The 18,908-nt window shown below is 38.0% G+C and overlaps 1 long non-coding RNA gene across 1 annotated transcript in view; it reads right to left on the bottom strand.

Moving 5' to 3' along the window:
- Positions 1–934: 934 nt before the first annotated feature.
- The window catches only part of LOC134732544 (uncharacterized), a 63,930-nt gene continuing 45,956 nt past the window's right edge, over positions 935–18,908 (bottom strand). Inside the window, exons 3-5 of the long non-coding RNA XR_010115859.1 lie at positions 5,754–5,896; positions 3,127–3,191; positions 935–1,096 (exon numbers count right to left, since the gene is read on the bottom strand). This is a non-coding gene — a long non-coding RNA (uncharacterized lncRNA). The remainder of the gene's footprint in view (positions 1,097–3,126; positions 3,192–5,753; positions 5,897–18,908) is intronic.

Raw genomic sequence — 18,908 nt, 5'->3', positions numbered from 1 at the left:
TTCCATACTTTGTGGCGTACTTTCGTGCAGCGACCTCCTCCGTGGTCATCTGTTGCCTTCTCGCTGTTTGATTAGCACTCAAAGAACCTACATTTGAAGCTGTATAAGATTTTGTTTTTCAAGAGCAGTAACAAGCTGCAGAAGCAGCAGGATCTGGCTTTCTGGCAAACTCCACAGGCATTTGGGTTGGTGGCTTTGTATTTGCCTCTGGGCCTTTCCTGCACAGGGCTGAGGAGGGGCTACCAGGCTGTTAGAAGCTTTGGAAACCATTTCTTCTTTGACAATTTAAATTTATGTGGTTTTTAATTGTCTGTAAACAAAGCCTTTTACATCTAGCACTAAATCTCCATCCGAGGTCAGCTGGCATCCAAAGGGATGGTTGCTGATTTAGTTTGTCTGCTTTTCTTTTCCTAAAAAAAAAAACAAAAAAACCCTCTCAATCAGTTTATTGTTCTCCAATAGAGATACACAAAACACACAAATCACTTGGCCCCTCCCCCCCACTTTGAATGAATAGATAAAAATCCATCTGTTTTTTTATCTGCATGTTTCAAGGGCCAAATCTGTGTCCTTTGTAAAAAATGGCCTCAGCAATACAATGTCCTAGCAAGCAGCTATAGGAAAATTGACCAATACTTGGGTCAGCGATGGTTGTAGTTGGGAAACTTTCAGTATAGTTTTGGTTCTAAATAGTCATTAGGTCTAGATTATTTAGGCTGTGAATAATTAAGAGATAAAAATGTGTACAATACATAGGTATTGGTTATTCTGGTTCACAGTTAAACTATTAACTACATGAGTTTTTAAAATAAAAATATTTAAAAATTGGGAAAAAGAGTAGAGTCGTGCAAATGTTTGGTTTCCTATAGATTGTCACACAACTGACTACAGTCTTTCAAAAACGTAATTTAAGACACATACAGATAAACGTCTGGCTGTCGGTCCCCGGCTTCCTGTGAGCTCCAGAGAACCTTGGACACACTTCCTGTTTGTGCATGTTGAACTCTGGCTGGGGCGCTCCTCTCCTGCCTGCCTCCTACGTGCAGAGTCAGTGTTGTAGTTCTCCCATTTCTCTAAGAGCCTGCTCTCTCTGTCTCTGGCAAAAGTGAGAGGAAAAAAAAAAATGGACCATTACAAATGAGGAGAGACATAGAGCTCTTAGGAAAAAGGGAATATAGAACCCACAGAGTTTAAATAAAAGCTGTCACTGCTGAGTGAACTGAAGTCTCCAACTCTGGCACGGGATCGCTTTTTAAACCAGCCCTGGCTCAGTGAGGGAGAAATAAAGAAGAGCTTTCAAATACTTATTTCTTTGTTTCCTACAAGCCCTCTACTTCTGCTTTGAAAAAGAACCAGAAAGCCAAAAAGAAATACTTTGGGTTTCTTTTTCTAAATATCTGTCTATATGAGTTATCGCATGTGGAAGATTGATTTTATTTTTTCCAAGTCTATTTCCAATTTACAGCGATGCTAGGTAAAACAGAACCTGCTTATGTTTTTAGAAGACAGTGGATTGGTTCCCTACTTTTCCAGTTGTAAAGCTTCGGACAAATTATTTAACGTTTAGGTCCCTTTTTCTCATTTGCAAAATGGGAATAATCATGTCTACCATGAGGGGATGAAATATAAATTAAGATAATTTGAAAAACTTTTTTTATATTCCCTGACACATAGTTACACCAAAAATATTGTTGGCCAAGGAACAATTCAAAAACAAAACAGTAGGAAGGAAAGAAAAGGATAAAGAAATTAAAATGCTCAAGTAAACAATATTCTGAGAGGGAGCCTCAAAAATATAAAATTATGGGAATTAAGATTAGAAAAAGTCAGGGACTAAAATAAAAACTGCATGCCATGCCATTGCAATTTTAGATAAAGTGAATGAAATTTGGTGTTTTAAAAATAGTTTCTGGCCAGAGGCAGTGGCTCATACCTGTAACCCCAGCATTTTGAGAGGCCAAGACGAAAAGATTGCTTGAGGCCAGGAGTTTGAGAACGGCCTAGGCAACAAAGGGAGACCCCTGTCTCTACAAAAATTAAGAAAGTAAAAAAAAAAAAAAAAATTAGCCAGACATGGTGGTGCATGGCATGCTACTCAGGAGGCTAAGGCAGGAGGATCACATGAGCCTAGGAATTTGAGGCTGCTGTGAGCTATGATTGTGCTATTGCACTCCAGCCTGGGTGACAGAGTGAGACACCCCATCTCTAAATGAATAAATAAGGCTCATTATGGAGAACAGGTGCTTGAAATGAAATAGAGAAATTGCCCTCCTGATGAAGGGATGAAGAAGTTTGAAGCATGAAAATTGTAGTAAACAGAAGCTGCAAGGTTGAGCAGCTCTGGTCACCCTGAGGACAATGGGCTGCAGTTCCTACCAGTGTGGCTGTCACAGTGTCTTTGGGGAGGGCCTACATCTCCTCCACAGATTCTTGCCATCTGTCAGTCATCCTTGCTGGCTCCTGAAAAGCTCCATTTTGTGAATTTAGATCCAAATCAAGCAAGTCAGGGGCTCAGCTAACTTTGAGTTCATGGACTTTAGTTGAACTGATCTGCCGCAAATTCATTCTAGCTAAAATTTCAAGTTCATTCAGAATGAAAATATTGGGAAACAGATTCCTACTTCTTTATCGTGGGATCTCAGTACAAGTTTGTTTATTCATTCATTTGTTTATTCAGTCAATTGTTATTGGATGTCGACTGAGTGACAGACACTGTGCTAGATTCTGGGAATGAAACAGCCAACTACAGAAGAATGTTCCCTGTCTTCTAAAGGGTATAGTTATTTTAGGTAGTCTCACCCAACCCTCCCGGCATCCCTACACGGTTGTTTTTGGGGGCCCTTCCCTTCTGATCAATATGCTCCCAGTTGCCTTTGCACAAGGCTGCAGCATACTAAAGTCACCCAGGGATTCTCTTAGAATGCTTGCTAAGTTTAAATAAATTATATACACTATGTTGAGATCCTCTGAGCAACTATTAATAGCTGTATCAGGTCCAGTGGGGTTAATCTGAGATCTAACATCAAATGGGGGAAGAACATATCAAAACTAAGGTTCAAACAATAGATAATAAAGATGAAATAAGTTAGTGGATGGATTGAATGGCAAGTGGAACATGAAACATACATTTTGGATTCTTGATCACTCTCTTTGATTATGACTCTTCCTTTCTGGCTTCACCTTTTTCTAGTCTGTTGGGGATAATAAATAGCTAATATTTAATGGTGGGTTTTTATGTGACAGATACTGTGCTAAATTTATCTTATTTAATTCTCACCTTAAAGAGATGGATATTATCACCGTTTTTTCTGATAAGAAAACTGAGGCACAGAGAGGTTAAGCAAATCCTCTAAGAGCATATAATGGTGGAAAATTGTGGGGCTACAATTCATATCCATGGGTTTTTTCCAGAGCTGACATTCTCGACTCTATATTTTGTCTCCTTCAACCATCCTGCCTCTCTTTCTTTGACCAGATTTAATAGGCAAATTGATTTTTATCTTTTGTGTTCTCTATCTGGGATTCTGTCTTTTGGCTTTTTCTCCAGAAAATTCCAAGCAAACAAAAGTAAAAGAATGGTATAACAAACCCTGTATATGCATCAATCCTAAATTCTGTTTACTTTCACCTGATCAATCATAGTTATCTTACAGATAAACCCTAAATTTCTGTCTCCCTGCTGATCTGATTATTCGATTGTGGCATTCTTGATATTTTTACTGTACTCCAACAACCACAGTGGTTCAGAAGGACTGATCTAAGGATTTTTCTATGATGCTTTACCTCTAAGCCCTAAATTATCAATCATATAATTCTAGGGCTTCCCATCTGCTTAAACCTGTAGTGCAATATACAGACAGATCAGCATGTTAATTGCAAAAGGCAGACTCTTAATGAATGCTTTTTAATGAATTAATGAAACAGGATGAAGTACTTAAAAAATTGTGACATCGAATAACAAAGACATAGGCATGCTGTTAATTTTTGTAGTGAGGATAAAAGAGTTTGCACTTTTTCTTTCATGCACCAGGGGATTTCCTAAAGAATTTTTCTCATCTTAGGGAAAGATAAAGTTGTCCATAACCTGTTCCTATAGAATAAGACTCCCAAGAAGAGGATTTTTCATGGCAGCATTTGTTAAATTGTTGATAAGGAAGGGTTGGGAAGGGTTCTACTAGACTTAGATTTAGGAAGAATAAAATACTGATGGGAAATAGCATGAGTAAAATTACTTAGCAGGCACGAACTTGCAAAAGCACTTCCTTTGAAGTATCCATCTCTTTCATGTTGTGTTTGTTGCGTCTGAAGTTTGATCCTTCCTTCCTTCCTTTCTTCCTTCCTTCCTTCCTTCCTTCCTTCCTTCCTTCCTTCCTTCCTTCCTCTGAAGAGAATTTTCAGTTCTCCTCAGACTCTATACATTAACCTTGGAAATCCCACTCACTCGGACTAAATTAACCAATATATGAGACAATTCTTAAATGTCGAATTCCAGCCCTACCTTTTTCTTATCTCCAGACACATTAATTCAGCTGCCTTTTGGAAATTGCCACTTAGATGTCCTCACAGTTTCCTCAAACCTAGGATGTCTGAAATAGAATTCATCATCTTCCCATTAACCACTCCTCCTTCCATTTTTCCTACCATACAAGATGACATGCCCCAATTGCCTAAGCCAAAAACCTGGACTCCTCATTGTCTCTTCTTCTCCATTTGCCATTAATCACCATGTCCTGTTGAATCAGCTTTCTAAATATATCTCCAATCTGTCACCTCTCTTCATCCTCACCACCACATACCAGGCCTCCGCATCACTGGACTAGAGTAGTTAGAGTTTTCTAATGACATCTTTCTCTAGTCTTGCTTCCCTCCACTTCTTCCTCCTTCCCACCAAAGTGTTACTCTAAAATGCAAATCTGCCTGTATATGGCCAGCCTAAAACTCTTCAAGAGTCCACATTAACAAACTCTAAACTTTTCAGCTTAGCAAACCACTTTAAGACCTTCTTCCTGTATGTTTCTTTGCATCCTGGATTTCAGACATATTAATCTGTTTGTAGCTTCCAACACACATAGATGGTTCCTCAGCTTTGAGCTTTTGCTCTTAATCTTCCTTCTAAAATGAAGCCTTTAGCTTTTCTCCTTCTTCATACTCCTACCAATGATATCCTACTTACCCTTCAAGACGTTCCAGGCTCAGCTCAAGGGGTCCTTCCTCTGTAAAGTCTTTCCTGAACCACTCTAGTAATTTCTACCTTGAAATTTGGTCATTTCAAGGGTAGAAGTGAACGTGTGCTCTGCTGTGTTCATTAGAACCTAAAACACGTCTAACTTTTATTTTGCTGACATTTTAATATATCCATACGTATTTATGAAGAGTGTTTTGTTTCTTCTACACCCAGCACCATTTCTGGCATAGAGTATACTAAAAATATTTTGGTTGTTTGCTTGATTGACAGATTGAATAAATGTGTACTCCCAAATAATTTTCTGTTATTATCATGAATAGGTTTGTATATTTTGTTTCCTTTTCATTATTAGAAGTCTTTCCTATGTCTTTACTGCTAAATGCTGTTATGGAATTAACAATTTATATAGAATAATTATCTTGTTTTAGGTTGCTTCCTGTTCTTTCTAATCACTGCTCACCCACCCCAGATTTATTTACTTTAATTTGTTTACATAGATAACACCTTAAAAAGTTAGAATTTAAATCTTTAAAACAATTTCTATAATACCTTTTAAAGTAATACTTACAGTTTTTGTTATTATCATCTTTAAAATATCTTCTTTCATCTTATTTAGACACCATTACCTCTTGCTAATTACAATAAATTTGTGGAGAGAGTCCAACCTCTTATCACTTCTAATTTGGTAATTTCACTTGGTTCCTTTGGGCACTGTTATTAGAAACTGACATGAGATGAGATTTGGTAGATTTGATTGCTTACTTCAAGATGGAATCTTCTTACTCCTTACATTGGAAATTTTATTCAGAATGTATTGAGAGCTGAAGGTTTTCTGGGCTCTTAGTAGGCAGGAGTATGAGATGAGTAAGCAGAGCTGCTTACCTGAAGGAGTTTATAATACTGAAGGAAGAGAAGACAGTTATACAGAGAGCTGTAACACTGAGATGGGATAAATGCTAGGAGAAAAAGACGAAGTGCTGTGGGAGGAGAGAACGGAGACTTATTTCCAGTAAGGAGATCGAAGGAAAGCTTCATGGAAGAAGGGAGCTTTGAAAATTGACTAGGATTTCAACAGCTGATGATTGGGGGGGGACATTACACACTGGAAAATAAGGGTGTTTGGTTGAGGTGGAGAAAATATATAAGGTGTGGAGAACAGGGGTACAGAGCACTCAGAGGATGGGGTGGCAGTCCTACAGGATGGTGAAAACTGGAATGATGGCCATATTAAGGAAGCCCTTGAATGCCTCACCATAAACCGAGGCCCGCTGGGGGCTTTTGAATAGGGCAGTGAACCTTCTTTCCTTTTGCTATTATCTACCTACAGCAGCATATCGTGTTCCCCTTATCTTTCATGCTCTGCATTTGCAAAGAAATTGCCAGGCTATCACGTCTGTTTAAAGACCTTCTTCTCTAACCACACTAAATTATCCTGTTTTTTTTTCCTTAATCTTTTGACACAATGTTTTGCTATTCAAACTTCAGCCACACTTTTTTGTTGTTGTTGCTTTTGGGACACTGTTATTAGGAACTAGCTGATTTGGAGTAAAGATTGTTCTGCAAGTATATTCACTGTAAGAAAGGATCTTATCAAAACTTTCTAGCTTGCTACATGTCATTTAAATATTATAATGTCTACTTAATATCTGTTGTGTCATATGAATGATGCGCACCAAGAAATGTTCTCTTGGGGATGTCATCTTGCTTCTTTTATCTTACTCTTTTCAAATTCAAAGATTTAGATTTCATTCACTTTTGGGGGAGTGCAGTACAAGTCCTGTCAGACATATGTATCGCGACTCTTTCCTCCCGGTTTACGTCTTGCTGTTTCACTTATCTTGAAGGAGGTATTTTCTAAGCTGCTTTATTCAGATATGATCTATATACCATAACTTCATCCATTTCAGTTGTCCAATTTAGTAGACTTTAGTATATTTTCAGAGTTGTATAACTATCATAATATAATTTTGGAATATTTACATTTCTCTAAAAAAAGACATCTTGTACCTAATTACAGTTATTTCCCTTTCTTTCCTCCCAGTCCTAGGCAACCACTAATCTACTTAGTTTCTCTTATTATTTGCTTTTTTGGACACTTTATATAAGGAATTATACAATATGTGTTCTTCTATGTGTTTCAGTTAGTATAATGTTTTTGAGGGTTATCCAGCTTGTAATATCTGTCAGTACTTTCCTTTTCTATTGCTGATAAAATTTCATTATATGGATATAACACATTTTGTTTATCTATTTGTCAGTTGATGGACATTTGGGTCATTTCCATTTTTTGGCTATTGTGAATAATACTGCTCTGAATACTTGTGTACAAGGTTTCGTGTGGACATATTTTCATTTATTTTGAGTAGATTCCTAAGAGTGAAATTGTTAGGTGGTGTGATAAATTTATATTTGACCCTTTAAGAAAGAACCAAAATGTTCTCCAAAGTAGCTGCACCATCTTAGATTCCTGAGATAAGTATTTGAGGGCTCTAGTTTCTCTGCGTTCTTGTCAATACTTGTTATTGTCTGTCCTTTTGATTATAGCCATTTTAATTAGTGTGATGCTATCTTATTGTGATTTTGATTTGCATTTCCCTAATGATTAATGATGTGGAGAATTTTTTCATATGCTTTTGGTCATTTGTATATTCTCTGAATAAATGCTAATTCAGATGCTTTGACCATTTTAAATTGACTTATGTGTCCTTTTGAGATGGAAGAGTTTTATATATGTTCTAGATACGAATCCCTTATCAGATATGTGCTTTGCAAATATTCTCCCACATTCTGGGGGTTATTTTTTCACTCTTTTGATAGTGTCTTTTGAAATACATATTTTAAAAATTTTGACAAAAGTTAACCTGTTTTTTTTTCTTTTATTGCTGTGCTTTCAGAGTTCACCCACTTTTTCTGAGGTGTGGGTCAGATTAACTTACGAAAACTCTATTTGCTATGTTTATGATTATATAACAAATGGAGGCCTCTATCACTTTAATTGCAAGGTGATTGGGCCTGCTTACCTTGAAGCATCAGTTGATCTACTGTGGATATCCTGAAATCACAGCAGTGAATTAGAAATTACTTTCAGCTTTGGGGATTCACTGCCTTCACAAACTTCTCCTTCTTCCTCTTGCTGTCCTGCTCTTATCCTTGAAGTAGTAAGCACTCTCTGTCCGGAGAGATTCAGAACATATCACCTGCTTGCCTCCTGAGGGATCTAGGCCAGATAATCATTTGTTAAAATCTGTGCTGTGCTTTGTAGGATGTTTGGCAACATCTCTGGTCTCTACCACTGCATGTATTAGTATTCTCCTGGCTGTAACAACCTAAAATGTATCAGTCAGTGCAAATGTTCAGGGAAGTGGGGGTGGAGGCGGAGAGAAAGCAGGGAGGGAGGAAATCACCCCCTACTGAGAACTACTGCTTTTATCATACACAGTATATTCAAAGATAATCCATGAGCCTGGTACTGTTGGGAACAGACTATTCCAAACCTGCTCTCCTTGACTTTGTCCAGGTCTCCAGAACTCAAAGCAGCAGAATTAAGTTATAAAAGAGTTTGGACTGGGAGCCAGAAGACCTGGGTTCTACTCTTGAATCTGCATCTTGCTTGCTTTGACCAAATTACTTAATCTTACTGTAATTTAACATTCTCATTGAGAAAATGAAGTTTTGGATGTCAACTATTTCTCCTTTAAAGCAATGGTTCTCAGTAGGGGGTGATTTCCTCCCTCCCCACTTTCTCTCCCCCTCCACCCCCACTTCCCTGAACATTTGCACTGATATATTTTAGGTTGTTATAGCAAAGAGAACACCAATACATGTAGTGGCAGAGACCAGCGATGTTACTAAATATCCTACAAAGCACAGGACAGGTTTTAACAACAAATGATTATCTGGCCCCAGCTGTTAAAAGTGTTGAGCTTGAGAAATCCTATTTTAGAGTATAATTTTTATTACCGTTCTGTTAGAAAATTTTCCTATCTTGTTTTATCCAAGTACTTCCTTCCTTTCAAAGTTCAGCTATACAGTGGGGCCTTGTTTGTCCTTCCTAATTCATAATAGTTACTTTTTAAATTTTCTGAATTCCTATGGCACTTATTATTATCCTGTTAATAAGTATAGTGTAATATATATTACGCTATGCAATGCAGTATAGTAAAAAAACTATACATAATGTTTTAAACCATAAAAATATATTTATAGGCTAACCAATTAAATATCATAATTTATAAGATTTTCACTTGTGTCATCAAAGTAATTGTGGGCATTATGAACTTTCTTGATCTCAGCTGGTCTCTTGAGGTACCTGCATCCCTGCTACTCATAGCTAACAATAACGTAGAGGCTAAAGATTTTGCCAACTTACATGTAAGGATTATTTGAGGATCTTTCCCTGGCCCAGTGCACTCCATGCTCTTCACTAGAGGGCCAACCCCTCAAGAAAAGACTGATGGTTCCATTCAGGAGAATAGAAAACCTGCTCAGGCTCTCCTAGAAACAAGTCAGCCAAACAAATGAGGGCAGGGCCTGGGTTAAGATTTTGTGCAGGACCACTGCATTGTTATGTGCAGGGAATCTGTTTTCTAAAATAAATTTCCTTACACTTTCCCTCTGTATAGCAATCTGTTTAAGCATCTCTCTGTTTCTCCACCATATCGTGTGGGTTGTGAATTATTATTTTTACCAGAATATGAGCCAGCTTAAGAAACACAATCTAAAGGCCATCATTGGAGTCATTTGTGAAAACATTAAACAGCACCAGGTGCAGGGCTGACCCCTTGAGGACCACTACTCAATATGCCCCCAAGGCTGAAATTTAACCATTGATGACTTCTCAGTAGGGCCCTCTGACCAATATTACATCAATCAATAGCGTTCTTCCAACCCCACATCCCCAGAATCCCACTTCCTCTCTTTGGATCTGACTCCACTTATTAGTTATTTTACTCAGATAGGATAGCTAAAATGTCCAGGTACCTGCAAATGATTTATAAGAATATGAGTACATACTTATGTATGACTTTGTGTCAATGACTTACAAAGAGTAAAGATTCAATTGCATGAAAGGCATCAGTTGGCTAGTGATATGGTTTGGATGTTTTTCCCCACCCAAATCCCCAATGTTGGAGGTGGGGCCCAGTGGGGGTGTTTGGGTCATGGGGATGGAACCCTCATGAATGGCTTTGTGCCATCCTCATGGTAATGAGGCAGTTCTCGCTGTATGAGCTCAGGCAAAATATTGTTGTTTAAAGAGCCTGGCACCTCTTCCCTCTCTCACTGTTGCTCCCTCTCACCATGTGATGCACCTGCTCCTACTTTGCTTTCCACCTGATTGTAAGGTTCCTGAGGCTTTACCAGAAGTCAAGCAAATGTTGGTGCCATGCTTATACAGCCTGCAGAACTGTGAGCCAAAATAAGCCTCTTCTTTATAAATTATCCAGTTTCAAGTATTCCTTTATAGCAAAGCAAATGAACTAACACAGCTATCAAACATTTAAAAAAATGACTTTTCAGTTGTTATTTTACCTTAACAGGTTACTGAAACAATCTCTCTCCCCCACTGTTTGTGAAATCTTCTTTCCTAATTGTCTTCATTAAGCCTTAACTCAACAATATGACCTCTGTGCATGGGTCACGGCGGGGTAGTGGGGGCATGGAAAAGGGTTAATCTGTTCAATTAGCATTAGATTTTACATGGTATTCTCTCTGTAGAATATTCACTACTTAATTTTATAATTTTACGAAATAAATCCAACCAGGAGACTTTCCACTTTATTTACTAATATAATTGTAATTTGATAAAATATTTTTAGAAATAAAAAGTCGATAGACTTCATATTTAAAGCAGTTTTAAGTTTATAGAAAAGTTGAACAGGAAGGACAGAGAGTTCCTATAATGCTCTCCTTCCCCCCTTTCCCCCAGTTTCCCCTATTATTAACATCTTGCATTGGTATGGTACATTTGTTACAACAGATAAACTGATATTTATTATTACTAATGAATATCCATAGTTTACATTAATGTTCACTTTTTGTGTTATACAATTTCGTGAATTTTGCAAATGCATAAAGTTCTGTATCTAACATTATGGTGTCAGACAGAAGAGAGGCATATCAAGGCATGTTCAGTAGGGTTTGGTTTCAGGCCACTGAAATAAAGTGAATATCTCAATAAAGCAAGTCACAAAAAATGTTTTGGTTTCTTAGCACGTATAAATATTACATTTCCATGATACTGTGGTCTATTAAGTGTGAAATAGCATTATGTCTAAAAATGTGCAAAACTTAATTTAAAAATACTTAATTGCTAAAAAATGTTAACAATCATTTGAGCTTTTAGTGAATCATAGTCTTTTTGCTGGTGGAGGGTCCCGCCTGGATGTTAATGGCTGCCCACCAATCAGGATGGCGGTTGGGGTGGCTGTGGCAATTTCTTGCTGAAGGTTGGGGTGGCTGTGGCAATTTCTTAAAATGATATAACCATGAGGTTTGCAGCATTGATGGACTCTTTCTTTCATGAAAGATTTCTCTGTAGCATGTGATGCTGTTTGATAGCATTTTAGCCACAGTAGAACTTCCTTCAAAATCATCTTAAACCCTGCTACTGCGTTATCAACTAAGTCTATGTACATTTTAAATCTTTTGTTGTAATTTCAACACTTCTCACAGCATTTTCTCCAGGAGTAGATTCTATATCAAGAAACAACTTTTTTCGCTCATTTATAAGAAGCATCTCCTAATTTGTTCAAGTTTTATCACGATATTGCAGCCACATTCAGTCCCATCTTCAAGGGATCACTTCAAATTCTACTTCTCTTGCTGTTTCCACCACATCTGCAGTTACTTCCTCCACTGAAGTCTTGAACCCCTCAAAGTCATTCATGAGGGTTGGAATCAAGTTCTTCCAAACTCCTGTTTGGAAGGCATTATCAAAAGCTGAGACAGGCTGAAAGCTAGGCCTCTTGCACCAATTAGCCAAGTTGTGAATGCAAATAAAAAGTTCTTGAAAAAATTTAGAGTGCTACTGCACTGAGCACACCAATGATTAAAAAAAAAAGAAACAAAACAGCCTAATTGCTGATATAGAGAAAATGTAATAGTCGGAATGGAAGAACAAACCATCCACAGCATTCCCTTTAACTAAAGCCCAATCCACAGCAACGACCTGTTAATGTTGACATTTTGACTTTCCCTCATGAATCATGAATGTTCTTAATGGCATCTAGAATGGTGACTCCTTTCCAGAAGATTTTCAATTTACTTTGCCCAGATCTATCAGAGAAAGCACTATCTATGGCAGCTATAGCTCACAAAATTCTTAAATAATAAGACTTAAAAGTCGAATTTTTTCTTAATCCACAGGCCAAAGAATAGAGGTCATGTTAGCAGATATGAAAAACCCATGAATTTCCGTGTACATCTCCATCAGATGTCTTGGATGATCAGGTGCATTATGAATGAGCAAAGATAAAAAAGAAATCTCAACAATCTTTTTTCTGAGTAGTAGGTTTCAATAGTGGGTGGCTTCAAAATTCAGTAAACCATGCTGTAAACAGATGTGCTGTTATCCAGGCTTTGTTACTGCATTTATAGAGCACAGGCAGAGTAGGTTTAGCATAATTCCTAAGGGTCCCAGGATTTTCAGAATGGGAAATTGGCTTCAACTTAAAGTCACCTGCAGCCTTAGCCTCTAAGAAGAGAGTCAGCCTGTCCTTTGAAGCTTTGAAACCAGGTTTTGACTTTTTCTCTCCAGCTATAAAAGTCCTAGATGGCATCTGCTTCCAAGAGAAGGCTGTTTCATCTACATCAAAAATCTGTTTTTTAGTGTAGCCACCTTCCTCACTGCTCTTATCTAGATCTGAATAACTTGCTGGAGCTTCTACATTTAGCACTTGCTGCTTCACGTTATGCTTTTGTGGTTTTGAAGATGGCTTCTTTTCCTAAACTTCATGAACTAATCTCTGCTAGCTTCCAACTTTTCTTCTGCAACTCCTTACCACTTTCAGCCTTCATAGAATTGATGAGAGTTAGGTCGTTGCTCTGGATTGGGCTTTAGCTTAAGGGAATGCTGTGGATGGTTTGTTCTTCCATTCCGACTATTACATTTTCCTTATATCAGCAATTAGGCTGTTTTGTTTCTTTTTTTTTAATCATTGGTGTGCTCAGTGCAGTAGCACTCTAAATTTTTTCAAGAACTTTTTATTTGCATTCACAACTTGGCTAATTGGTGCAAGAGGCCTAGCTTTCAGCCTGTCTCAGCTTTTGATATGCCTTCCTCACTAAGCTTATTTCTAGCTTTGATTTTAAGTGAGAGATATGCAACTCATCCTTTCATTTGAACACTTAGAGGCCATTGTAGAGTTATTAATTGGCCTAACTCCAATACTGTCGTCTGTCAGAGACCCCAGGAGAAGGAGTGAGATGGTGGAAGGGCTTATTGGTGGAGCAGTCAGATCACACAAAACATTTATCAATTAAGTTTATGGTTTTGTGTGTGGATGGTCCATGGCATCCCAAGACAATTACAATAGTAACATCAAATATCACTGATTACAGATCACCATAACACATATAGTAAGAATATATACTAATAATGAAAAAGTTTAAAATATTGTGAGAATTACCAAAATGTAACACAGAGACATGAAGTGAGCTTGCTGTTGGAAAACGGCACCTATAGACTTGCTTGAAGCAGGGTTACCACAAACCTTCAATTTGTAAAAAGCACGGTATCTACAAAATGCAATAAAGCAAAGTGCAACAAAATAAGGAATGCCCTATAATTCCACTACCTTAAAAAATCCCCTGTGCTCCCTACTCACAACCCCATTTCCTGGACACCACTGGTCTTTTTACTTTCTCCATAGTTTTGCCTTTTCCAGAATGCCATGTAGTTAGAGTCATACAGTATGTAGCTTTTTCATACTGACTGCCTTTGTTTTTTTGTTTGTTTTGTTTTTGTTTTTTGACACAGGGTCTGGCTCTGTTGCTCAGGCTGGAGTGCCGTGGCGCAATCTCAGCTGGTTCACTGCAACCTCTGCATGCCGGGCCCAAGCCATCCTCCTACCTCAGCCTTCTGAGTAGCTGAGAAGTGCGCACCTTCAACGCCAGCCTAATTTTTGTATTTTTTTTTTTGGTAGAGACATGGTTTCCCCATGTTGCTCAGGCTGGTCTCAAAATCCTGGGCTCCACTGATCCACTCCTGTCAGCCTTCCAAAGTGCTAGGATTACAAAACAATATATATTTAAGATTCCTTCTTCTCTTTGTGGCGCAAAATAATATTCCATCTATGGTGCATAGATGTACCACAGTTTGCTTATCCATTCAGGTGTTGAAGGATGTCTTAGTTGCTGCCAGTTTGGGACAATTATGAATAAAGCTAACATAAGCATTCTTGTGCAAATTTTTGTGTGGTTATAGGTTTTCAGTTCACTTGGGTAAAGATCTAGGGGTGCGATTGTCAGATTATGTGGTAAGAATATATTTAGCTTTGTAAGAAGGTGCCAAACTATCTTTCAAACAGGCTGCACCATTTTGCATTCCCACCAGCAGTGGATAAGAGTTCTTGGTGTTCCACATCCCTCTCAGGATTTGGTGGTGTTAGTGTTTTGGATATTAGTCACTGTATTAAGTGTGCAGAGATATTTAACTGTTTTTTTTATTATTATACTAAGTTTTAGGGTACATGTGCACAACGTGCAGGTTTGTTACATATGTATACATGTGCCATGTTGGTGTGCTGCACCCATTAACTCGTCATTTAACATTAGGTATATCTCCTAATGCTATCCCTCCCCCCTCCTCCCACCCCACAACAGTCCCCAGGGTGTGATGTTCCCCCTTCCTGTGTCCATGTGTTCTCATTGTTCAGTTCCCACCTGTGAGTGAGAACATGCAGTGTTTGGTTTTTTGTCCTTGCGATAGTTTCCTAAGAATGATGGTTTCCAGCTTCATCCAGCTTCATCCCTACAAAGGACATGAACTCATCATTTTTTATGGCTGCATAGTATTCCATGGTGTATATGTGCCACATCTTCTTAATCCAGTCTATCATTGTTGGACATTTGGGTTGGTTCCAAGTCTTTGCTACTGTGAATAGTGCCACAATAAACATGTGTGCATGTGTCTTTATAGCAGCATGATTTATAATCCTTTGGGTATATACCCAGTAATGGGATAGCTGGGTCAAATGGTATTTCTAGTTCTAGATCCCTGAGGAATCACCACACTGACTTCCACAATGGTTGAACTAGTTTACAGTTCCACCAACAGTGTAAAACTGTTCCTATTTCTCCACATCCTCTCCAGCACCTGTTGTTTCCTGACATTTTAATGATCACCATTCTAACTGGTGTGAGATGGTATCTCATTGTGGTTTTGATTTGCATTTCTCTAATGGTCAGTGATGATGAGCATTTTTTCATGTGTTTTTTGGCTGCATAAATGTCTTCTTTTGAGAAGTGTCTGTTCATATCCTTCACCCACTTTTTGATGGGGTTGTTTGTTTTTTTCTTGTAAATTTGTTTGAGTTCATTGTAGATTCTGGATATTAGCCCTTTGTCAGATGAGTAGATTGCAAAATTTTGCTCCCATTCTGTAGGTTGCCTGTTCACTCTGATGGTGGTTTCTTTTGCTGTGCAGAACCTCTTTAGTTTAATTAGATCCCATTTGTCAATTTTGGCTTTTGTTGCCATTGCTTTTGGTGTTTTAGACATGAAGTCCTTGCCCATGCCTATGTCCTGAATGGTATTGCCTAGGTTTTCTTCCAGGATTTTTATGGTTTTAGGTCTAACATGTAAGTCTTGAATCCATCTTGAATTAATTTTTGTATAAAGTGTAAGGAAGGGATCCAGTTTCAGCTTTCCACATATGGCTAGCCAGTTTTCCCAGCATCATTTATTAAATAGGGAATCCTTTCCCTATTGCTTGTTTTTGTCAGGTTTGTCGAAGATCAGATAGTTGTAGATATGTGGCATTATTTCTGAGGGCTGTGTTCTGTTCCATTGGTCTATATCTCTGTTTTGGTACCAGTACCTTGCTGTTTTGGTTATTACAGCCTTGTAGTATAGTTTGAAGTCAGGTAGCTTGATGCCTCCAGCTTTGTTCTTTTGGCTTAAGATTGACTTGGCAATGCAGGCTCTTTTTTGGTTCCATACGAACTTTAAAGTAGTTGTTTCCAATTCTGTGAAGAAAGTCATTGGTAGCTTGATGGGGATGGCATTGAATCTATAAATTACCTTGGGCAGTATGGCCATTTTCACCATATTGATTCTTCCTATCCATGAGCATGGAATGTTCTTCCATTTGTTTGTATCCTCTTTTATTTCATTGAGCAGTGGTTTGTAGTTCTCCTTGAAGAGGTCCTTCATATTCCTGATAAGTTGGATTCCTAGGTATTTTATTCTCTTTGAAGCAATTATGAATGGGATTTCACTCATGATTTGGCTCTCTGTTTGTCTGTTATTGGTATATAAGAATGCTTGTGATTTTTGCACATTGATTTTGTATCCTGAGACTTTGCTGAAGTTGCTTATCAGCTTAAGGAGATTTTGGGTTGAGATGATGGGGTTTTCTAGATATACAATCATGTCATTTGCAAACAGGGACAATTTGACTTCCTCTTTTCCTAATTGAATGCCCTTTATTTCCTTCTCTTGTCTGATTTTCCTGGCCAGAACTTCCAACATTATGACGAATAGGAGTGGTGAGAGAGGGCATCCCTGTCTTATGCCAGTTTTCTAAGGAAATGCTTCCAGCTTTTGTCCATACAGTATGATATTGGCTGTGGGTTTGTCTTAGATAGTTCTTATTATTTTCAGATACGTCCCATCAATACCTACTTTATTGAGAATTTTTAGCATGAAGTTGTTGAATTTTGTCAAAGGCCTTTTCTGCATCTATTGAGATAATTATGTGGTTTTTGTCTTTGGTTCTGTTTATATGCTGGATTACGTTTATTGATTTGTGTATGTTGAACCAGCCTTGCATCCCAGGGATGAAGCCCACTTGATCATGGTGGATAAGTTTTTCCATGTGTTTCTGGATTTGGTTTGCCACTGTTTTATTGAGGATTTTTGCATCAATGTTCATCAAGGATATTGGCCTAATATTCTCTTTTTTTTCTTGTGTCTCTGCCAGGCTTTGGTATCAGGATGATGCTGGCCTCATAAAATGAGTTAGGGAGGATTCCCTCTTTTTCTATTGATTTGAATAGTTTCAGAAGGAATGGTGCCAGCTCCTCCTTGTACCTCTGGTAGAATTCGGCTGTGAATCCATCTGGTCCTGGACTTTTTTTGGTTGGTAAGCTATTAATTATTGCCTCAATTTCAGAGCCTGTTATTGGTCTATTCAGAGATTCAACTTCTTCCTGGTTTAGTCTTGGGAGGGTGTATGTGTCGAGGAATTTATCCATTTCTTCTAGATTTTCTAGTTTATTTGCATAGAGATGTTTATAGTATTCTCTGATTGTACTTTGTATTTCTGTGGGATTGGTGGTGATATCCCCTTTATCATTTTTTATTGCATCTATTTGATTCTTCTCTCTTTTCTTCTTTATTAGTCTTGCTAGTGGTCTATCAATTTTGTTGATCTTTTCAAAAAACCAGCTCCTGGATTCATTGATTTTTTGAAGGGATTTTTGTGTCTCTATTTCCTTCAGTTCTGCTCTGATCTTAGTTATTTCTTGCCTTCTGCTAGCTTTTGAATGTGTTTGCTCTTGCTTCTCTAATTCTTTTAATTGTGATGTTAGGGTGTCAATTTTAGATCTTTCCTGCTTTCTCTTGTGGGCATTTACTGCTATAAATTTCCCTCTACACACTGCTTTGAATGTGTCCCAGAGATTCTGGTATGTTGTGTCTGTGTTCTTATTGGTTTCAAAGAACATCTTTATTTCTGCCTTCATTTCGTTATGTATCCAGTAGTCATTCAGGAGCAGGTTGTTCATTTTCCATGTAGTTGAGTGGTTTTGAGTGAGTTTCTTAACCTGAGTTCTAGTTTGATTGCACTGTGGTCTTAGAGACAGTTTGTTATAATTCCTGTTCTTTTACATTTGCTGAGGAGTGCTTTACTTCCAACTATGTGGTCACTTTTGGAATAGGTGTGGTGTGGTGCTGAAAAGAATGTGTATTCTGTTGATTTGGGGTGGAGAGTTCTGTAGATGTCTATTAGGTCTGCTTGGTGCAGAGCTGAGTTCAATTCCTGGATATCCTTGTTAACTTTCTGTCTCGTTGATCTGTCTAATGTTGACAGTGGGGTGTTAAAGTCTCCCATTATTATTGTGTGGGAGTCTAAGTCTCTTTGTAGGTCACTCAGGACTTGCTTTATGAATCTGGGTGCTCCTGTATTGGTTGCATATGTATTTAGGATAGTTAGTTCTTCTTGTCAAATTGATCCCTTTACCATTATGTAATGGCCTTCTTTGTCTCTTTTGATCTTTGTTGGTTTAAAGTCTGTTTTTTCTGAGGCTAAGATTGCAACCCCTGCCTTTTTTTGTTTTCCATTTGCTTGGTAGATCTTCCTCCATCCCTTTATTTTGACCCTATGTGTGTCTCTGCACATGAGATGGGTTTCCTGAATACAGCACACTGATGGGTCTTGAGTCTTTATCCAATTTGCCAGTCTGTGCCTTTTAATTGGAGCATTTAGCCCATTTACATTTAAGGTTAATATTTTTATGTGTGAATTTGATCCTGTCATTTTGATGTTAGCCGGTTATTTTGC

The sequence above is a fragment of the Symphalangus syndactylus genome, chromosome 15, assembly GCF_028878055.3.
Source record: "Symphalangus syndactylus isolate Jambi chromosome 15, NHGRI_mSymSyn1-v2.1_pri, whole genome shotgun sequence".
In the NCBI taxonomy this organism is placed as follows: Eukaryota; Metazoa; Chordata; class Mammalia; order Primates; family Hylobatidae; genus Symphalangus; species Symphalangus syndactylus.
This window is presented reverse-complemented; position numbering and strand designations above follow the sequence as displayed.